Source organism: Columba livia, chromosome 19 (genome assembly GCF_036013475.1).
Source record: "Columba livia isolate bColLiv1 breed racing homer chromosome 19, bColLiv1.pat.W.v2, whole genome shotgun sequence".
NCBI classification, from domain to species: Eukaryota; Metazoa; Chordata; class Aves; order Columbiformes; family Columbidae; genus Columba; species Columba livia.
This window is the reverse complement of record NC_088620.1, coordinates 376,601-399,606: the sequence shown is the minus strand read 5'-3', so window position 1 is coordinate 399,606 and position 23,006 is coordinate 376,601. Positions and strand designations below refer to the sequence as shown.

The following is a 23,006-nucleotide window of genomic DNA, read 5'->3' as shown; positions in this document are numbered from 1 at the left end:
CAAAATGGCATTTTTAGTGTTTACAGGGACTTATATGAGAACTATAATGTGACCTACAGTTTGGAGAACTGTCTTGTCCCAATTCTACCTCTGCTTCTGGGCTGGATGTTTAACAAACAATCCACTTCCAAGGAAAAAATCAGATACCCCATTTTATAGCTGAAGTAATCATAATCTCTCGCTGGTTTCTTGGATGACTGTTTGGCACCCTTTCCTTTTTCCTTTGCATTGCTCGTGCTCTCCATCTCCCCTTCCTCTGGCGTGCCGTGTGACGATGCCTCAGCTGTTTGTTCCCACGTTGTCCCGTCGCTGGTGCCACGTGCCACAGTCGAGGCCTCTGGCCTGGGGACGTTTCCCGTGCTGCCGGAGCCGGGGTTTCAGCAGAGCCCTCGCACCTGGCAAAGGCCGAAGCTCATTAAAGCAAAATAAATGTCACTTTTTGGGGGGGAATGAATTATCCTACCGGAGTGTGATCATTGTGGTTTTAACCTGGGACCTGCAGTAAAAGATTATATAGTAACCCCTGACCTTTTTGATTTTTGCTTTACTCTTCCACTGTCAAGGGAAATGTCACCGATCAGGTGAAAGTAAAATGTGTAATGGGCCATATCACGGTAATATCTTACACCGAGTCAAATTGATAAACTTGCCAAAAATTCTTAGCATCTGGCACTTCCACAGAAACACTAACAATGATTGCACATATGGGAGCTCAAAGGCCAGAGGTCACGGCAGCAGTTTATTACCTGCACCTCGCAGTGATCATTTTCCCTAGGAAAGTGACCCCTCTCTAATATAAATGCATCAAGTGAGCTCTTCACGGCGTTTCAATCATGTTGTTTTGGCTAAGCAAGGAATACATGTTAAGATAAGTGGTGACAAGATGCAATTAACTAAAAGATGATTGATTAGGTTTCAGTGTTTGCTCAGTGATGTTTAAAAAAGATGACTGTGAGATCAGGATGAACATGCTGGGTACCGGCTTCCTCAGGTCCCTCCTGTGCCGCTACCCAACCTGTGATGGCTGCAGGGGGAGGTTTGCTGGGCGGCGCTGCCCTCGACCCCTCCGTCCCTCCATCCCTCGGTGGCGCTGCCCTCGACCCCTCCGTCCCTCCATCCCTCGGTGGCGCTGCCCTCGACCCCTCCGTCCCTCCATCCCTCGGCGGCGCTGCCCTCGACCCCTCCGTCCCTCCATCCCTCGGTGGCGCTGCCGGGCTCCGGCGGGCAGCAGCATCCCCGTTGCGCAGTGACTGTCGCGGGGGTGGGTCCCACCACTCCGGCTGTTCTCAGCCCCTGTTCACCACAGTGCGATGGACTAAACCTGGTAGTGTGTGCAGCTGGGGGCTGGTGGTAAGCGTGCGTCACTGTCACAACATGGAAGACAATTATGTTGCTGGGAGTAAAGAGGTGGTTGCAGTCACAAAGATCGAAACACCATCCTAGACATTGTGATCTTTTTTCTTCCTTCAACTCTGTCATCAAACCCTCCAGATCACCTGGCTCAGTTGCTGCTAACGGTGCCTCAGCTGTGACTCGGGCTGGTGTCACGCACTGCGGTGGATGCTCAGACCCCCCACAGGCCGACGGATGTTGCCGGCTCCTCCCAAGGGGTCGTTGCCGCTCTGTCAGCAGCAACTCAGCCACTCGCCGTGCTGTCATCACATGGGGAAGGTCCTTCCTGCTGGCAAACCTTCCAGGGGTGGTGTGAACCTACTTACCTCTTCCTACTGTGCTCAGGACTCCCTTCCAGTTTCCGTAAGAGTCAGAAGTATGTCCCAAGTCGCCACCCCAGGGAACCCGGCTCTGTGAGCCCGCGAGGACTGCTGCAGGCTGGGGTTTGTGAGAGCACCTTTTGAACCGTGTCATCGTAATTCTGGTTGTCCCCAAAAGTCACTAGAAATGAAGAGCGGGATCCAGCGGGAGGGGAAAGGGTTCTTAACAAGCCTTACGGTGAAAACACGGAGGTGACTGAAGCCCACGAAAGCCGTGGGAGCTGGAGCCGCAGTCCTCAGAGTCTCGCGTGCTCAGGGCAGTGCTTTGCCACCCGTGCCCAAACCTCCGCGGTGTTTCTGAACCGCAGCTGCTCCCCAGGCGTGCGGGGCCGTGTCAGCCCGCTGGGGCCGTGTCAGCCCGCTGGGCTTCGGCGCCTGGCCATGCGGTTACGGCGCGATTGGGCACTTGGCACGTGCCTGAAGTCTTCAGGCTTTGGTGGGGTTTAAGCACCGTCTTGCTGGTTTGAGTCCGGTCTGAATAAAGGAACAACCGTTTCCCGCGAGGAGCCCGCCCGGGTGCCCCCGGTCCCGCACACCCGGTTCTGCTCCGCGGGCACTGGGAGGGACTGCCAGGTACTTTGCTTTGGGAACTCTGTTTTTAAGTGAACACCCTCTTTTTTATCTGTGTATGGCTGTATTACTTGTATATTTATATATTCTGTATTTATGTTATCAAAATGTAGTATTTTGTAGCTGTCTGTTACAATTTGTTTAACTTGTAAAAAATATGACTATGCTCTCTCGTACTTAACCAGCTGCCTCTCACCATAGATTCTCTGCTCCTTTCCCTCTGTTGGTAACAACCAACCATAATGTATGTAGATCGGATTTTTTTTTTTTAATTTAATTACTTGTCATTGTTAAATTATTTATTAGTGTTTTTAAATTTCATTTCCCTGCATCTTTTTTCCTGCCACCACTGCCTGGCAGCTCAGACACAAGGGTTTCTCATACATTCTGCTCCTCCCCATGTGCACGTGCGCACACACCCCTACAGAAAAACAGAAAAGGAAAATTAAGAGAAAGATTACACTTCAGTATATTTGTAAATAAAAGCAACCTGTAAACGAAGCAGGAATTCCCTTCGGCGTGCAGTTCTTTCTTTGCTCTTGCAGACGGCGAGCGCGTTCTCTGTGTGCCGCGACGGCCCCGCCGGTCTCCGGGCAGCGAAACGGGGCCGAGCAGCCGCCAACGTCCTCTCGGTGCCGGTGCAACCACCGCGGCAACAGCCGGGGACGCAGACCCGGTCAGTCCTGTCGGTCCGGTTTCGTTGTCAGGGAAGCTGGACACTGGTCACAGGCGCCCTTGAAAGCTTGCCATTATGATTTCCAGCTAAAAGCTTGTTTTCACCTACAGAAAGCATATGCTTTGATTTTTTGAATAACAGAAATAAAACGTCTCAAATGGAAAATTTCTGACCAAAACCCACTAGGTTTTCACCAGACATTTTCTGAAAGAGAGATTCTTTCAAGGGCAGCAAAGCAGAGCAAACGCAGGTGTGGAAAGTGCCCCAGCTCCAGGCCTGGGCAGCCAGAGAAGCTGCACCAAGGTTTTTAACCGAGAAGTGGCCATGTGGTTATTATTTTGTTATCTTGACCAATGCCATTTGAGCTGAAGAGCCGGCGGAGCGGGCGCCCTGGAGCGGCAGCACGCGGTGCGGAGCTGCGGGATCCCCCGCGCGGCGCCGGCGCCAACGCAGCCCGCGGAGGAGCTTGAGCGGGCTCGTGGTGAACAGGGCGCCGGTACCGGTGCGTATGGGCTCCGAGTCCTCGCTCCCGCCAGCGGCTCCTGTGCAAGGACCAAGACAGCGTCACTGCCTGACCAAGGCTAACATAGACTAATGGGATAAGCATCACTGATGCATTATAAAGCACTCTTCTAGTAATGGCAAATTCGAGACCAATATAAAATGATAGATACGCACTTGTGTCTCTTGGGCCATGTAAACATGAACTTGAACTTCCGTTGAGGTTTGATCTGGTCACATCTGACTGCTCAGTGCCATTGTCCATGTCCAGAGACAACACATTTCTTTTCTGTGCCTCAGGCATAAAGTCACAATTTCTTTTTTTTTATTAAAAATCAAAACATAGAGTTTTAGAGCAAACCGGACAGCAGCAAATGGGGCAGCCCCGCTTCCACCCCCACTGCTGGTCACACCATCTCTGCACATGTTCGCAGCCCCGGTGCAGCAGGGTGAGCTCATCTGCCCTGACAAACTGTCCACCAGGGACCAAAGTGACAGCACTTCCCCCAACGCTGCTCAGTCCAACCGGCGCTAAGGCCACAGCGCTGCGAGAGTCAGTGAAAGGGACCGCGGGGGAGCTGGGCCGGGCCATGGAGCCGCCTGGGCCCACGGCCAATGCCCGGCCCCATGGCCAGCGCCCAGCCCCACGGCCAGCACCCAGCCCCACGGCCAGCGCCCAGCCCCACGGCCAGCACCCAGCCCCATGGCCAGCACCCAGCCCCACGGCCAGCGCCCAGCCCCACGGCCAGCACCCAGCCCCACGGCCAGCGCCCAGCCCCATGGCCAGCGCCCAGTCCCACGGCCAGCGCCCAGTCCCACCGCCAGCACCCAGCCCCACCGCCAGCACCCAGCCCCACGGCCAGCGCCCAGTCCCACGGCCAGCGCCCAGCCCCACGGCCAGCGCCCAGTCCCACCGCCAGCGCCCAGTCCCACGGCCAGCGCCCAGCCCCACGGCCAGCACCCAGCCCCACGGCCAGCGCCCAGCCCCACGGCCAGCACCCAGCCCCACGGCCAGCGCCCAGTCCCACGGCCAGCGCCCAGCCCCACGGCCAGCACCCAGCCCCACCGCCAGCGCCCAGCCCCACCGCCAGCGCCCGGTCCCACCGCCAGCACCCAGCCCCACGGCCAGCGCCCAGCCCCATGGCCAGCCCCCAGTCCCACGGCCAGCACCCAGCCCCACGGCCAGCGCCCGGCCCCATGGCCAGCACCCAGCCCCACGGCCAGCGCCCAGCCCCACGGCCAGCGCCCAGTCCCACAGCCAGCGCCCGGTCCCATGGCCAGCGCCCAGCCCCACAGCCAGCGCCCGGTCCCATGGCCAGCGCCCGGTCCCATGGCCAGAGCCCAGCCCCACGGCCAGCACCCAGCCCCACGGCCAGCGCCCAGCCCCACGGCCAGAGCCCAGTCCCATGGCCAGCGCCCGGTCCCATGGCCAGCGCCCGGTCCCACAGCCAGCACCCAGCCCCACGGCCAGAGCCCAGTCCCACGGCCAGCGCCCAGCCCCACGGCCAGCGCCCAGTCCCACGGCCAGCACCCAGCCCCACGGCCAGCGCCCAGTCCCACGGCCAGCACCCAGCCCCACGGCCAGCGCCCAGCCCCATGGCCAGCCCCCAGTCCCACGGCCAGCACCCAGCCCCACGGCCAGCGCCCAGCCCCATGGCCAGCCCCCAGTCCCACGGCCAGCACCCAGCCCCACGGCCAGCGCCCAGTCCCATGGCCAGCGCCCGGTCCCATGGCCAGCGCCCGGTCCCATGGCCAGCGCGGTGTCACCAGCGGGGACGCGGGATGTCGGGGACCCACCTGGTCCTTCCTGCTGCAGGTTGCACATCACACAGGGCACAATACATCAAGAGGCAGGAGCTCAATGACATAATATAAATCAGTGGTTAGTCTTTAAAACTTGTTTCACTGTTTAGTTGCTAAGGCTGCACACACAACTGCGAGCACAGCTCTGCCAGCGCCCTGTCCACCGTACGGGAGGAGACGGCCCCGAGTTCCACCCGAGGGCCTGATCAATAAAGCGTCTTTATTCCCAGCTGACACCTTCTTTCCCTTTTTCTGTCCAGCTCCAAATTGCATCATCCCGTCCCCCTCGTGCTTGTTATTGGTGGAATGTCACCGAGGAAAAATGAATTGCCATTAGCAATTGGTTTCACCTAAGTCAGAGTTAGCTACTCAAATATTCATGCTCTGCGTGCATCTAATATTTATGAAGGAAGAATTACTGAGTTGCCTATAGCTATTTCTGAATCTCCCAAAAAAAGATAGGTGAAAGGGATCAGAAAAAAAGAAGATGATTAATACATTTGGGGCTTGGTGTTCTGCATTGTTTGTGCTGCGTTTCTCTTTGGTGTCAGTGAGACAGAATGAAGACTGATTTATATGCCACAGCTGTAGCAAACAAAAGCAGCAGCATCCAGGGAAATGGCTAGAGGTAAAAATGCCGGTGCAAAGGGCTGAGGGCCTGCACCTGGGTACTGCTCCCCAAGCAGCTCTGCCCCCCCAGCACCTTGGAAAATCAGATTATCTGCTGGACACAGGAGTTCAAACAGCCCTTCAAAAGATTTGTCTTAATAATTGCTGCCTTATCTTAACTTCTGGTTTTTTATCAGCCAAACTGCTGCTGGGAGGCAGATCCCGAGGATAAGGTGCTGTCACTCTTAATTATTATTACCTCTTATAATGAAAACACATATGTTCATCCTTCTGTGCACTTGGAAATGGTGTAACTAATGAATATCTAGTGCTTTATCAATATTTTCAATAACATAAAGAAACATGATGAGTATAGTCCCACCATATAAAATGATTGTTCCTTAAATGCTATTAAATAAAAAGCATGCTTGCTTCTCATTTATTTCTATTCAAATATAAAACCAATTAGCAAGAATGAAAAACACTTTTGCACTCTCAGAAAACTGTTCTTTCCTGAACACCAGATGTTGCAGCTCAGCTGCTGTGGGGCTGTTTTCCGTCACAGACGGAACAGGGTGATTAGCACCAGAACCAGCAGGTACGTTCTGAAATGAGAGAGGTGGTGGAGTCCGCGATCTCTCTGTTTACTGATGATGGGGAAACAAAACGATTCTATTGGAAAGCCCACTACCAACCCGGGCCTGTAGTTTTATCAAAGCGACAGCCACCACTCGCGCTCTCAACCTGTCTGAGAGCTCGGGGGCGGCGGACGCGCCGCGGCCGTACCTGCGGAGAACCGGGATCCGCAGCCACCCGAGCAGCCCGCCGGCGCCACGCGAGCCCAGGCGCGAGCCCAGCTGCCCGCCGGGCGGCAGAGGGAGAATAAGGCCCAGCAGGGAGTTATGTCAAACACAACGTGAGTTAGAGTAATGCACGTTCTACTGGCGCTTGACAGAGAACTTGCTTTTCTCCGCCCTCTGGATCAACATTAACTGACAATCTTTTGACCTTTAGTTAATAAGAGGGCATCACATTCTCTTTCTTTAACCAAAAAATGGGAATGGAGTGGTATTCTTGTGTGCCTTTGGGATGGTGTGTCCACGAGGAACCACGCAGGGACAACGTCTGCCCACTCAGAAATCTGCTCAGCGCTTGTGCCAGCGGGTCAGCTCACCTGGTTGTGAATACGAGATCCATTCGCAGGGGCAACGGATAACGAGGGTTTAATTAGACTCTGTCATAGTCAGATGATGTCCAAAGGAAAAGAGATTTTGGAAGACAGGCAGATAAATGCAATGCTTTTAGCACGAGCATTTACTAGAGGCACCAAGAGCCACAGCTGGAGGTCTGAAGCTGTTCTCCCCCAGCCAGGGGACGGGACCTTCCCCGCGCTGGCTCAGCAATGACTCGGGTCACGGCACTTGATGCTTTTCCAAGGAAGGTGTTTCACAACGTCTGTATTATTAAAATGAGGAACACGGGATATGAAATGCCTTTTCCTTCTAAACAGCCCTTCTGTAATTACCATGCCCTCCCCCCGGGGAGCGTGTCTGCGGGGGTTGTGTAATGGTTTTGGCTGCACACCCACAGACAGCCAAGACATGCAGCTCCCTCCTCACCCGCACTGCCTCCTCTGCCTTGCTTAATTTGTTCCTTTGTTCAGCTGGTAACGAGTAAACCGGTGTCCAGCGAAACACAAAGAGTTCCTGCTGATCAGATTACGGGTGATGTGTCCCAGCTGGGGCATCCCCTCACACCTGTGTTGTCAGATTAACCCGATAAGGAGCTGCTGATAAGCACCGCACACAAGTGCTCCCTGTGATCTGGTGCATTCCCTTGATTTTTCTTTACACCTCGGTGCTATGTGAAAACCTTCGGCTTTAGGACTGAGAGGAGGAACCAGGTAATTATGCTCCCAGTGGCAACAGCCTTTCATGCAGGACACAGCAATGGAAACCTGCTGCTTACTGAAGCAGGCAAAATATATGTAACTAATAACAATTAATCACAAAGACCTGGACAACCTGATCTCTTTTCTTGGTTACTATAAAGAGGGAGAAGCCCTGAGATCTGTACACTACACAGAATGAAACACAAGTGTGTTTGAAGGCAGGTTGCTAACAGGGACGCTCCAGAGGCGCAGCCTGGATGTGAAGCCATCTGCCCAAGCAGGACCGATGCTGGTTCTCTCGCCCCTTGGCACCAGCTGGCTGAGGCAGAACCGGGCCGCCAGCACCCCCGCCGCGGTTCACGGGCTCGTCGGGCTTCACGCGGCAAGTCAAAGAACGAGTCTCCAACGCTGCTTGGGATTGCAACTGTTCTCCTGAGGAGCCAGCAGGCACAGCCGGCTCTGTGCCCGCTCGCTCCAGGCGCTTCTGGATGGGCTGAGTGGTGGCAATTAATGTCCCATTCTTAAAAAATATTCTTTTCCTCACTGATACATCATTAATTAGCTATCAAAATGCTTAGAAAATGAAAATGCCAAGCAAGTGTGAAATGTGATCCTCTTTAGAAGGACTGAAGCAGCAGCGACCCCTCTGCTGCGGCAGCTGGGACAGACAGAGGCTGCGGCTGCCCCCAGGACAGACGGACACAGGGTGAGTTTCACTTGCTGCCATCTGCAGCTCCTGAGATTGCAACTCGGCACAGGGAGACCAACTCCTCGAGTTCTCAGTAGATCTGCGTTTGAACTGCATTTCTGTGAGACCGCTGCATTTAATGACACTGGTAGCAGACACTGCTGGTTTCTTCACTTAGCTCTGAAACCTCCGCAAGGTCTCCCAAGCACGGAAGGTTCCGGTGAGACACTCAGAACACGCGTGAAAAGAACAGGCTTTTGAAACCTAATCTTCTGCAGCCTAAAGCAGAGGCAGCGCCAGGCTGCTGACAGGAGGTCTCTGAAGACTCTCAATATACTTTTTATTCCATGGCTCTGGCACCACATAGGAAATTAATTCAGCGACAATATTTTCATTAGATTATAACCCAAGTTCTCAATCTTAGGCACATTTGTATGCTTGTAGTACATTCTAATTACTTGTAAAGAATAAGTCTGTGTGCCGGTTGGTTTATTGAATATATTAAGTTAATGAATAAATAAATTTGTCTCCACGCCGGGAACGCCGCTCGACGTCCAAGCTTGCCGCAGACGGAGCCAGAAACGCACCCACTTGTGCTTCTGCTAAACGATACGACTTGTATTGTAGATGGACTTTTCTGTCTCTCGAAAGAGCAGCCCTTGAGAAAAGCACTTTTTTTCCCCTCAATAACAGAAATCAACGGTGTGAAGAGCCTTTCTTCCTTTTTGCTTTCTTTTTTACTTTCTTGTTTTTAAGACGGCTCCCTACGCATCAGTGCGGAGAGGGACTGTTCCTGCCCCGGCCCGGCACCCCGCGTGGTTCTCCGGGACGGCGCTCTCGGGACCTGCACTCGCTCTCCCACTTCATGTATTTCTAAGCTATGCAGAGTACCAAGGAAACAGAAGATACATGGATTAAAATAGTGATAGTGCTGGAATAAAGTTTCGGATTTCAGTACTGTGTCGTTTCTGCCATATTATGGGGTTTTCTGTTTATCTTGTCATATTTCAGAAAAAAAATATCGTTTTTTTAGCCTGGAACAAAGTAACCAGAAGTGGGAAATACACTGGGTTTAAGAGAGCTATTGAATTTCCAACTTTCTGTGCTCCCTCAAACGCAGAATTCCAGGAGGCTCATCCTACCCCCTCTCCACCGGTTTGTTCAGCGAGGTGCTGCCTGCTGGGCGTTCCTTTCGCGGACTGATTTTCGGCTCTGGCCCGCGGGAGCGCGGGCGCAGGCCTCGGCACGCAGGGCGGCCCGCGGGAGCGCTCCTCGTTCGGAACCACGCGGCCCGGCCAGGGGCACGTTTCTGACAAGGGCCCTTCCAAACCCACAGTGCTGCGGGCTCGGGATCCCGCCCTGTGACATCGAGAACGGCGTCCTCAGTGCGCCCACCAAGAACCAAGGAAGGAGCACAAGGGACCTTGCACAGGGAAGATCGTTCCTGTTGCCTCTCAAAGACAATGTAAGCGAGATCCAAGAGGTAAAAGAAAACAGCTTCTGGGGCTGGGAAGCGGTTATATCAGGCAAGGGGCTTGACAGGAAGACTGGGGCAAAGAATGAAAATTTCTGTTCCAGGCTGCTGAAATGAGAATCAGTGGAACAAGATGATGTGGCTTCTGTGTTGTTGGAGCTGCGATGCTTTGTTAGAGAACTGTTCACCCATGTGAGAATGCATAACCCTGTCAACCTGCCAAGTGAAACTTTGGGTGATCGGCTGCGTAAGTGCTGGTAGCACAGGATAAAGCTGCCTTCGGCTACTTTCAATTACACGCCCAATTCTTTTAAGACTTCTGAATATTTGGGAAAGGAGAATATGCAGAACTTGTTTGTTTACATCAGATTGTCCTGTGTTTTCAGGTTTCTCAACTGCTTTCAGAGCATGTGAGCACAGCCCCAGCCCTTCCCCTTCCACATACCTGGCAATTTTGTCAATACAGCAAACGACTCCTCTCCAGGAGAAAGGAGCCGTGTCAGGCTGGTGTTGTGCAGGGTTTCGTCATTTCAGCGAAGTGGGAACTGGAGCAGAGACAGGCATTAAACACTGAACGCTTTGCAAAGCGCCAGATGCTGGTGCAGCAGCGATGATTCAGGCAGCCCCAGGGGCATCGCTGGTGCTGGGCTGGGTGGGAGGGAAGTGTCGTAACCGGGGCAGATCTCAGCCTTTCATCGTGCGGTTCTGCTGCCAGCCCGGCCAAGCACTGCCGGCCTTGGGTGCCGGGCAGAGCAGATGAGGTGTGAACCGGCTTCTCTCGGCCTCCGCTGCGACCAGGCAGCTGTGCCAGGGCTCCACGGCTCCCGGTGTCCGTGCCAGCGGTTCCGTGGGGCTGCCGGCGGTTCCGTGGGGCTGCCGGCGGTTCCGTGGGGCTGCCGGCGGTTCCGTGGGGCTGCCGGCGGTTCCGTGGGGCTGCCGGCAGCCTGCGCGCCCCGCAAGCACCGCTGGGGAGTTCTGGCAGCAAGCTCTAAACATCTCACCTCCTTCAGAACTGAAGTATTTTCTGTGGATCTGGATGCTTTCGGGACGGCCTGCCTGTGCAAGTACCTGGTTTCCATGGGTGATTGCGAGTGAGGTCTTCTGGGTGAGGAACTCACTGAAGTTGACAGCTTTGTTCCTTTGAATTTCTGTGCAGGTTTCTGTTCTGCGTCAGGGTGGTGCTGAGCCTGCCCTAATTACCCAAATTACCGTACCTACAAAAAGCACAAATTCATTTTCATGGTACCTTGCTTATCTCTACACAGAGCTACTGCAAAGACATGCCCCTGAGGGCATCACAGAGCATTTCTGGACCTTAATTCACATGTTCAAACTATTATGCAAACTTGCCCACCAAACCTATTAACTGCTTTCAGCAATTTTCAGCTCCCATTAAAGAATACTGTACTTTTTTCTTTCCTACTCTGCTCTAAACATGCAGCAGCATCCAGATGTTTGAAGGGGACCCTGAAGAGCCACCTCCAGACAGGCGGGACCAAACGGTTCACAGCTGTTACATCCCCATCGCCAGCCCTCGCTTCACCGGGTTCTGCTTTTCCTCACGTTGTTCCTGTGTAACCTCATCTGGGTGTTCCTGCTCCGGGGGTTGGACGGATGAGCTTTCCAGGTCCCTCCCAACCCCTGACATTCCGCGATCCTGTTCTCCTCGCCCGCTCCAAAGGGAACCGCGGCACAGGTCAGGGAGACGGCTCTGCTCCTGCTCGTGCTGCTCGTGAAGCAATGCCCCGTTAGCTGCCAGACGGGAGTTCCTGAAAGCTGGAGCTGCTGTCTGCAAGTCTAGAATATTTGTGTTTCTGTACCAAAAGCAACAATTACACCACAGGAAGAAAAACAAACCTCTGCAGACTAAGTAGATAAAAACGAACAGGCTTAATCAAGGCCACGGAGTAATATTTTATCAATCATCATTAATTTCCTTTGCCAAACTTTACCATATAACACTAGTGGAAAACGGACTTTTTTATTCTGGTGAAAAACCTGACAGGCCGGAACGAAAAGCTAACTTTCCAAAGGCTGGGAAAAACCCTTCAACGGTTGGTTTGGAAGCAAATGCATGTATGAGTGATTAGATCTTTTACTAACTGTGGTCCCTGGCGATGCTGGTGCTGGTGGCACTGGGGCTGTCCCATGTGAGGGTCGGACAGGGACCCCACATTTGGGGGGCTGAGCGTGGCCAGGACCCCCCGTGTCCTCCCGGACCAGAGCCAGGAGAGGAGCAGAGCAAACCGCAGAGCACCTAAACCACCTGCACCTAAACCCACGAACGGCCCTCCTGACACACCACACGACGGCCTGAGAACAACGTGGAAGCGTTCAGAGGGCCGGTGTGTATGGGGTAGAGAAAGAATTAGAGAAAATATCTTCAGCACATTCTCCCAAAGACTCCGCGAGGAGCTGGGTCCTGCAGCAGCTGTCGGAGGAGTCGTGTCTGCCCATCGGAGAAGGCGCTTACAGGCACGACGATTCGGGGAATAGTTTTATTTTCAGAAAGGCTGCCAAAGAGCAGAGGCAGTTATTCCAATCAGATAGAAAGGGCAGGGAAATGTTTAATGAATTAAAGATACTCTTTTGTTGAAAAGAAGCTTATATGTAAGGACTGTATGGGTGGCTGGGGGGCGGGGAATGGAAGCACCAATTTAAAAAGAAAACAGCATGTTTCATCTCTCTGAGACTAGCGTGGCTGTGACATGAACAACATCTTATCTATGTGAAAATCAAAAGGTGTTTGTGGTGTTCCTTTTCCAGTTTTGCAGGAGAATCAAACAATCTTGCCCTCTATACTTGAGGCTTCACATCATTTGCTTTTCAGACTTGTTATGGCTGCTAAAGCATTAAAACTGAAACCTGAAGGAAAGCAGAGGGTTACGCGAAGTGACGAGCATCACCGGGTGTGCAGGTTCACCAGCACGTCCCTTCTGAGCGCTGTGAGCTGCCAGGAGCTGCCTTCGACAACGCAGGAATCAGGTGATTATGAATCCAGGACACACACTGCGACCGATGAAAAGATGAGATAACATAGACGCACAGTGCACACACATGTTCATACCGTGTGAAACAGTGATCCAGGTAAGACATACTGGAAAAAAGTGCCCCATGTGCTCCATCTGTAGGACATGATGAAACCAGCATCTCCACAGCTACAGAGCACCCAGAGAAAGTGCCCGTGGTGAGGAAAGGCCACAGCACCAGCGACAGAACCTGCTGTGTCCCTCTGCAAGAAAACCGCCTGCTCTTGTGTCAGATGCCCATGCCACATGCTGCACGGCAAGAGGCTGCTGCTCACAGACCGGCGCTGACACGGCAGATAGCGGCACAGCCGCTGCGCCCGGCAGCACCTCAGCGAGATTTTCACAAGGACAATTGTTCTTGAACAATTTTCTCCAATGTGCGAAGTACAAATATTCTTTTCTTCTCAGTCAGACATGTAGGTCTTTCTTGTACAAACACGTGGGCAGCAAAAGGAAAACCATGCCCTGCAGTTACGCAGAACGCCTCTGACGGCCCCGCGGTGGGCCGGGCGGGTCCCGCCGGAGCGCGGGCCCGTCCACAGCGCAGCTCGACACGGCACCCAACACAAACCTCTTCTCACATACAGAAATGTTCTCCTGTCTTCTAAAACTCCCATGGACTAACACTTTCTTCCCTGAATCCTGGTGAAGCTTTGAATGGTTTTCAGTCCTAGTTATTAGTGAATTCAGTGCAAGGCCGGGGGAGAACTAACATTATTCGGACAATGAGAGACCGCACACTAAGAAGAGGTTGGTTCTTAAAATAACTGCATGTTCAGTGCTTCAATGAAAACTGAGATTACAGCCACGAACTCCGTCTCCAAACCTTTCCTCCTCTCTTGCCACTATCAGAACGCTCAGAGCAGACGCACAAAACAGCCCCGCGGGAGCAGGACCCGCCCGTGGCGCGTTCCCCTCCGGCTGCGCCGAGCGGCCGCGCAGCAGAGCCGGCGAGCAACGCGACTCCCGGGCGCTGGTCGCCCTCTGTGCGCCAGGGATGCCGCTGAACCTGTCAGTCTGTCCAGTCAGCCCCATTATTAGTGTTTCATACATCGGTTGCTATAACAATGTTGCCTGTTATGATCAAAGTCTACAGGATTTTTAATGTAATCACCATCCAAAAGCTGAAAGAAATGTTTGGGGAAGGATTAGTTGAGTTTCAAGGAATCGTATTAAAAACACAATTTCAACTGATATTCAGTAGCATTCTGTCTGGCACGCAGGTCCTAGCAGCCCTCTGGAAACCCTCGACCAGGCCAGTGGGTGATCCACCGCCTCAGCACCGTGCTCAGTAATCTTATCCTCGAACAATTCTGGTTAGGGACACTCCCAACATCTATCTCACAAATTACCTATGGAGTCACATCCCCTGCAGCACTGGTAGGATATTGTATCATGCATCTTTTTTAGCTTATGACTGGAAAAGATAAGATCTGAAAAGAATTCAGTGGTGAGGTAGGTGATGAAATTCTGCTGCTGTGTTTGAATACATCAGGCAAGAATTGTTTTGAGTCCTGAATATGTATTCAATTTCCACAGGCTTCTAGGTGAGCATCTTTTGCGGAGGGAGTACAAGCACTGATATGCAGATAGAACACAATATCTATCAATAATCCAATGACACCTGCAAAATCAGGAAATACATTATCTGAAAATAGTAAATGGACTAAGAACCATTCCTATCTTTAACATTAGATACCAGAGAACGTGCTGTTGCCTGCCTTGTCTCAAGTTTTATTTGTGTGCATAGGTAAATACAACTTAAATGATCTCTTTAAAGATGCTTATCAGCCCCCGCTACCCTGCACTGAAGGCATGAAAACAGTTATTCAGCAGCAGGAGCAAGGAGACCGCTGCAGTTCTGACCCTTCTCCGGGCCCTCGGGTATGATCCGGAAAAGCACATGTTTTTTAAGCCACAGCACTGGGCATCGTCCCCTCGGGGCTCAGTGGATGGTGGACGCAGCTTCTGAGCCTGACATGCATATTAAATGAAATCTAGCCACCACATACACTGACCTGCGGGCAAGGTAGCGAGATGCTGGGACGCTCTTGTGTCAGTTCACTTTATGGAGATGACGATCCCGTGTGGTGACTTCCTCTGAGGCCCAGCTGGTCAAGACGTGGGGAGGCCGGTAACGAGGCTGGGTTCCCAGTGAGGCAGCCATGGCTTGCACAGCTGGCTCCATCTCTTGCTGAGCGCAAGTGGGTAGAAAATGGACATGCTAGGATCTGCCTGCTGGCTCCCCAGCTGGGAGAAAGGTAACCGCAAAAATACAGAAACAGAGAGTGGAAAAAATTATCCTGTACTTTTGATGCACCTACATCAAACACACAGTGGAAGCAGAGTTCCAATACCAGAAAACAGACAGTACTGTTTTCTGATCATTGTCTTCTGACGGCTTGCCGGCACGCAGCTGTGCCAGCCCTGCCAGAGGAGGAGCCGGCACATCACCCCGACACCGTGCTCCGGGCAGCCCGCTGTCCGAGCGGGGACCGGGGAAGGGATCCTGCCCCAGGAAATCTCGCGTGGGGCAGCACAGCTCCCCTCCCTCTCCACCCCCAAAGAGTGCGGGGCCAGGTCTCATGTCTGAAATGTTCCTTTCTCGTCCCTGTTAGGTCACTGTGCATCTATATTTCTAAGCAGGGGCATTATCCCCTCTTCCGCTTTACCTTTCAATAAAGCAAACCAAACAAAGAGGTACCAAGCCCCTGAACATCAGTGGAGAGAATACACATATTCTCGGGCTGTGCAAACTATAGACCCGACATCCTGAGCTGTGGAAAACGCAGCCCCCCCATTGTCCGGGCTGCCCCAGCTGAGCTGAGAGGAATGGCCCAGGGGCGGGAGAGGAGCATCAGCTGTGGGCCTGATCCCAGCTGCATCCAACCAGCTTTGTTACCGCCAACAAAGAGCAGAAGAAAAGACTTTTGTCCTTTATTGCAAGAGCAACCAACCTCCGTCCCATTGGCAGGGGTGACGATTAACCGGAGAGGATTCATTTATTGTCTGGCGCTCGCGATCCCCCAGCAGCAGTCCAGTCCAGCCTGTAGAATAATGGGCGGCGCCTTGTTTTTGTAGCTGACTCAGTCGGCTTTGTCTGCCCGTGCCAGACTGCACAGCCCGGAAGAGCTGGCTGGCAGTGGAGCGATCTCACTGAGAGATGGCTATGGAAAAAAGATAGAGAAAATGTGTGAAAAGAATTGCTGCGACAGGCCGAAGAGTGAAGTGGGTCCCCTTCCTGGAATAAGCAAACAGTGCTGGGTTGACAAGCGTTCACAAGGGCTCCAGCACCCCGTCTATAAAATCCCTTCTGGGAGGAGAGGCAACATAGGCTACTCATGCTGGGAGCCATAGCCCGGAGTGAGCTTTGCGGAAGAACTCTTGACCCCTGCTACAGGGCAAAACACGAGAGCCAAACCACCACCATGCAGCGGTCTGAGCACCTTCCTGTAAGAGCAAGAACGTCCCAGCGGTTCGAGTGGGAAGAACGAGTCCCGCCGCGGGCGCCCCGCCACCAGACACCGCTCACGCGGTAACCCTGTTCTGCTGCTGCGGATCCGGCCATTTTTGTGTGAGTATTTTTTCTTGGCTAAAGAAAAAAGATATTTAACCACAACAAACCTGCTGCCAGCAAATGGCAATCTTAGTTTCTTGAGCCTGTATTCTAAGCACCAGGTACCAGTTTCCGACTGTCACCTGCCCCTCCTGCAGGGGCACCTCGCGCAGCGACACGCGTCTCCCGCGGGCCGCTCCGCCACGCTCCTGCCGGCGGCCGGTGCAGCCCCCCGAGACGTGAGACGGCTCACGGGTTTAGTGCTTGGAGGCACTGACAGCCATGTTTTAAAGATTCTCTGCAACGTTTGCTTGGCAGTGCAGGAAAATCCTCTCCCAAATAAATACTTTCAGTAGTTTGGAGTAGAGAAATACAGCCTTGTAAGATTTAAACCTCGCTCGTTTCCCAGCCTGCCCCTACTCTGACCACTTCAAAACGCCTCTGCCAGGTAACTCAGCCATTCTAACAGGGGCTGGAGAGGGAGGCATCCTCATTTAATCCTGTTAAACGAGTGAAGAAAGGCAAGGCCGCTATGCACCCTTATTAAGCAGAACTTTGAAATATGCTTCTAAAAGTCCTTTTGCAACACTTACAATAAATTGTTTTATGTTTTTTTATTCATTTTTCTTAAGCAGAGACTAGTAAGAACTGAGCTGGGCCTGACCTTCCACAGCAGCAGACAACAGCCCAGACGTGGGTTTATCCCGACATGGCACCTCGCCCAGCAGCGAGTCCCCACGCTCGGCCTGGCACAGCGCGGCAGCAGCTGCCGGCGTGTCCCCGCCACACCGTGTCCCCACAACACGGGGTGTCCCCACAACGGGGTGTCCCTGCCACACCGTGTCCCCACCACACAGGGTGTCCCCACAACATGGAGTGTCCCCGCCACACAAGGTGTCCCCGCCACACCGGATGTCCCCGCCACACACCATGTCATGTCCCCGCCACACAAGGTGTCCCCGCCACACACCATGTCATGTCCCCACCACACACCATGTCCCCGCCACACACCATGTCGTGTCCCCGCCACACCGGCTGTCCCCACCACACGGGCTGGCGCTGCGCAGGGACCCGAGCGGCTCCAGCGTGTGCAGCTCCAGAGCCACACATGCCTGATCGCTATCAGTTTGATTGAACCAAGGCTGGGAAGCGCAATCGCCATTGCTTATCCCTGGAAATATCGCTGGTTGTTCCATCATCCGTTTCCTCCACAATTCTGCTTTGCATTTTTTCACAAAGATGTTCCATTTTTTCAATAGCTCTCTGATCCCAATCTCCTACTTAGTAGCTCATAATTTGAAAATACTATACTGAAGCAAAACTGATCACGAAAAAAGGTAAAGAAAAATACAGCGCTGATACTGAAAAGAAAAAGAAATAGCCTGGTATTTCCCCCGCTCTTGCACTATTCGGTGGTGCCGATAACTCAGAAACAGCAGAGCGCTGTGAATTAATTCTGCTGAATGAGAAGAGGGCAAGAGTGATAAGATCCAATAATATAAACAATAATGTATCAAAAGCGTGCCATCTCCAAACGGCGCTGCAGCCCCAGCACCCAGGCACGTCCCGCGGCAGCGCACGCTCCCTCCCCTGCCAAGGAAAACGGCATTTCACCAGCTTTCTGAGCTTTGTTTTATTTGTGCCCGGAGTGTCCTCAGCACACTCGTTAGTTCAAGTCTTAGAATGAGCTGAAAATGAATTACAGATGGGCGCTGAGCACAACAGAATGCTACTATTTGTTGAAGACACTTTGTGTACATGTCTCTCACCCAAAATGCAAAACACAGCAAGGGCTGGCAAGAGACGGGCCCTCTGCACTGCTTCAGCCAAACACAGCACTAGAAATACATGCCCAGAATTAGCTGCATATATTATTACGTGATTTTTAGAAACCCAGTTGTGAAAGGGAAGATGTCAAGTGCAGAAACAAATCCACCAGCAGAGAGGAGAGGCCAGGTTTGCGGCACACACCGAAACACCCAACGGCCCGTCCCAAAGCTGCGTCCCACCCGCTGCCCCCAGCCCCTCGCTGCGCCGCGCCACGGGCTCCCGCTGCTGCCCAAAGGAGCGCTGGGGCCTGCGCACCGGCACCGCCAGCACCGCGCACCGGCACCGCCAGGATCCAGGCACCGGCACCGCCAGGATCCAGGCACCGGCACCGCCAGCACCCGCGCACCGGCACCGCCAGGATCCAGGCACCAGCACCGCCAGCACCCACGCACCAGCACTGCCAGGATCCATGCACCGGCACTGCCAGCACCCGCGCACTGGCACTGCCAGCACCCGTGCACCGCCACCCCCACAGCGTCACCTCCCGCTCGAAACACGCTCTCTGGGTTCCCCAGTTGTGGTGTCCCCTGCCGTGGTGTCCCCCAGCCATGGTGTCCCCCAGCCGTGGTGTCCCCCAGTCATGGTGTCCCCCGTGCGGGCGGAGGGACGTTCCTTCTGCAGCCTTGTCTTGTTCACAAGGTCTCTTCTAAAGGTATCGGCAAGAATCATTTGTTGCTGTTATAAATGGGTGGATGTGACTAAAGATTTCTCTACCCAACATATTTTTAAGAGTTGGTATCAGAATTTAAAGAACTGGGGGAAGCACAGGAGCCTGGGCAGATTCACGCGGCAGTCCCGTGTGCACAGAGCGCTCACTAAACACACGGGGTTGTGCTCTACGCAGCTGCAGACACTAACACATTACTGCTTCATCAACACTTGCGGTTTACTTTGGCAAGGCCACAACATCACATTTCTCAAAGTCTTCTGTACCTTAATAAATCCAAGCACGTTTGGAACAGAGAAGGGAAGAGACGGGATGCACAGGGCACAACTAGGAACAGCTTCCTGCCACGCCTGATTAACGGAGCAAAACCAAAACGCAGCGTCTGTTGGAAGAGGTCCCAGCCAAGGTACAGGTTGTGTAAATTGCCCTTAAGGAAAAGAGGGAAAAGGACACTTCCTTTGGGAACCGCTGCAGGTTTTTTCCAGGTTTAGTTTTTTTGATGTTATTGTTTGTTGGGGGTTTTTGTTTGTTTGTTTGGCCTTTTTTTTCCCCAACAAACAGTGTGACCATGAGGGAGGGGAGGGGGGAGTCCCGCTGGTACCGCTGCCAGCACGACCGCGGTGCAGAGCCCGGCACGGCACGGGCCGCGCACCGACACGGGGCCACACACCAACACACGGCCGCACACCTCCGCACGGTGGAGGATGGGTGGTAAGATGTGGTGTTTAGAGATAGAAGAACTACCTCCTTACCAGTCTAAACATGAGTCCAGACAGGAAAATTCCCACCTCCTACCTCCTTCCATTTCATCATGCTTGGTTAAGCGATGTCATGAAACCCAGTCACACAACTGTGCCCACTGATGTGTCAACCACTGCCTCTGCTCTCCACGTGTATTTCAAATAAAAACTCTTTGAGTTAAAGTATCTAATTCTGTCTTGTTTCCCCCCCTTTTTTTTAGAACAGAGGAAAACCCAATTATTCATGCAGCAGGTTACTTTCTGTTCACTCTGGCAGCTGCTCCATGCTACTGTGCTCTTAAAATAGTGAGCTGCAAAACATCTTTGAAATCTTGCAGTGTACAGTGTTAACAACGGCAATTGGCACCCGTGTCATTTTGCACAAGGTTGTCACCCTCTCTCATTAGTGTCTGTAAACACTTCCTTGACTACCAAGGCAGCTTCAATTTGCCACCACTGTCAGAGCCAAATACAGCCAGAGGAATTGGTACCTTCGTGTTCATTTGCGACCGTTCTTTTGAGTCCCTTGTAAGGTGCACTTGAAAATCCAAGAAATTAAGTGGTTTCCTATAGATTTCTTTTGCTGTCTGCTGTTCCCGCACTCTTCATTCTTCGGCGCAGCTGTTTCCAGAGGCTCACAGAATGGATGTGCAGGCTTGCTGCTCCAGCTGCCTGGGCAGGGATGTTCACCAGCACAGCCCGTTCCAAGAGCCACCGCTGACTGCAGCTGAACCCTGAGCGCTTGTGAGGCTGACGAGGCAGCAATGCACACAAACGCTCCACCAGGTCTTTGCTTTGTCAGCTCACTCACAAAGGAGCCCGTCCTGGTGGTGTGGGTGGGAAGGGATTGCGAACTGCATTCCAGATGAGGAGGTGCAGAACTTGCAACATTAATATACAAATAATGAAAGAAAAGCAGGAAAGGACAACGCTATTTTGTTTCTAGCCATATAATAACATTATGCAATTTCCACAGCACTCTGACAGATTTCCGTATTGCCCTTCCCATGGCACTCGCGCACAGCTGGAGTTGGCAGGCCAGAGCAGTACGGAGCAGAACAGTAGAGACGTTCTCACGGACTGTTTCAGCTTGGGAAGATGATCACAGCAGCTGGAATTGTCAGGAGCTGAACTGCGACAGGGAGAGGAACAGTGTTGTAGTTACACGCATAAAGTATAAAGTTTTATAAAGTCTTCAATGTATGTGCCTTGTCAGAATTTACAATAATTTAAGGTGCTTATTATTCCTCCAGGCATGGAACTCATAAATATTACTCAGTGCTATTTGTCATTGGCTTCTCTGTCATGCATAAAGTAAAATTAAATACTTATCTCTATATCGTTAACATATTAAACATTAGGATTTATGGGGTTTGAGATCTTACTTGCTCTGAGAACATTAACTTCCTGATGAAAGATCTGAATGCAAATAGAAGGAATGCCAAAATACCCTGGAACGTAATTAAGGATACTGAGGTGCGAAGACGCCCCAGGCGCAGGAATGTGCCGTTTTCTATTTCCACTTTCACGGTGGGCCGGTTTCCTTTGTTCCACATCTCTGCCCACCACCGCAACGTGCCACCAGGCTTCTCTGTAACCAGTACAGTAAATGGACTTAGGTAAGCACGGATTTTGATCCTATTGTTTTAAACAGGGGTGGAAGGGAGTGAGACAATACTGTGCATACATATGATTTTGTTCAGTGAATTAATCCTCTTGTGAGAACAAGGTCCCTAAAACGCATCTTGGTTTTCCCACAGTGTCTGTCACTTTCCTGAAGCCACAGGGTGAATTTAAGTCTTTGCTGCTGCTGCTCAGCTGCAGAGCGTTGTGCCGTTACCTGCCAGAGCTTTTTACAGGCTGGGACTAGAGCCCGGCCTTAGAAGGCAGCTGTGTACACAATGGTGACGGAAAATGGCGTTTAACACAAGGAAGGTGCCCATGTCCCATGTCTATCTTGAATAGCACGGCTACAACATAATGCAGGTGTAACTAATTCTTAACTAAAGATCCACAGACGGATGCTTTGTGTCACGTCCCAGGCTAACGTCAGCATCAGACAAGACGCACGGCGTGGGTGCCGTGAGGGGCAGAGAACAGACGTGGCGCTGCGCACACGCTCTCGCACTAGGCAGACACTGCAGAGAACGCAAGCGAGCTACGGCAGCCACAGGCACGGACCGGAGGATGAACGTTGTGGGCAGACCCGGCCGGCGCCACTCGAACCAGGTGCCTCTGCACCCCTACCGCGAGGGCTGTTTGGGCAGAAGCCCCGGGCACGCGTGGCCGCCGCTCTGCCGCAGCACGCCGCAGCCCCGCTTCTTGGCCGCCCCACAGCGGAGGCCAAGCTGTGTCCCAGCAGCAGATCCGCGGCCTGTTCTAAAACACAGACTGAATTCATCGCCACTGTAACCTCTGGTATCTCATCCCAAAGGACTGCGATAGGTATTTTTTGCAGAAGACATTTTCTAGTCTACCTTGTCCTAGGTGATTTAAGTGTCCTTAGAGAGCGACTCCACCCTTTGCTCAGAGATTTCCCACAGCCCAGCAGAGTTCACTGCCAGCCCAGGGTTTGCCATTATTCATTCCTTCCATCATTCCTGCTTTTATGATCCAAAGTAATTCCCCTCCCACTTACGTGTACACTGTAACATCTCATCTCTGAGGCCAACTCCTGGCACTTTTCTCATCTCCCTCTCGGCCCATTTTTAATGTATTTTGACTCTTGCTAATATTTGCAACTCTTTCCATTTAAGTACAATTAAATAACTGTATTAATCACTCTATGAAAAAATCAAGTTAATGAGTTCAAACTTTGCAGCAGTTGTTGGAAAACCCAAGCTGATCCTCCCCACTGCTAATGAGAAGCAGAGGTGAAGGTGCCACCGTCACTGCTCGCGTATTGTACCACTTCTTGTCACGCTGGTCCCGCTTCTGTTCATCTACACTTGTCAGCATTGCGTTCAGTCAGCACCGGGTCACTTTAAAACATGTCAGGTACCAGAGTCCCATCTTTTGATGCCATTTGAGCACCAGCTTCCTCCATGGCCCAGACGCCTTCTCCAGATGACACGAGCACGGCGTTCGAGACGCCCTCTGCAGCCGGCGCGGCCGCCCCGGGTGACAGCGCCCGGGGACCAGCAGCCCCGCCAGGCCGGGCCGGCTGCCGCAGCAGCTTCCCAACGCTGCGCCGGCCCGCT

General features: G+C 52.7%; 2 long non-coding RNA genes across 13 annotated transcripts in view; one reads left to right on the top strand and one right to left on the bottom strand.

Moving 5' to 3' along the window:
* Positions 1-2,793: 2,793 nt before the first annotated feature.
* LOC102084005 (uncharacterized) overlaps positions 2,794-23,006 on the bottom strand; it is a 60,197-nt gene continuing 39,984 nt past the window's right edge. For 4 of the 11 annotated variants that reach the window (XR_010467126.1, XR_010467127.1, XR_272521.3 and 1 more), the window contains 2 exons: positions 15,971-16,180; positions 2,794-15,263 (listed from right to left, as the gene is read on the bottom strand). This is a non-coding gene — a long non-coding RNA (uncharacterized LOC102084005). The remainder of the gene's footprint in view (positions 15,264-15,970; positions 16,181-23,006) is intronic. The other 7 variants (XR_010467130.1, XR_010467134.1, XR_010467133.1 and 4 more) reach the window with 7 other exon arrangements.
* On the top strand, positions 16,179-19,739 carry LOC135575825 (uncharacterized). 2 transcript variants are annotated; one of them, XR_010467136.1, is made up of 2 exons: positions 16,179-16,587; positions 17,205-19,739. It is a non-coding gene; the product is annotated as an uncharacterized LOC135575825 (long non-coding RNA). The 2 variants fall into 2 exon arrangements; XR_010467137.1 differs by having other exon boundaries at positions 17,202-19,739.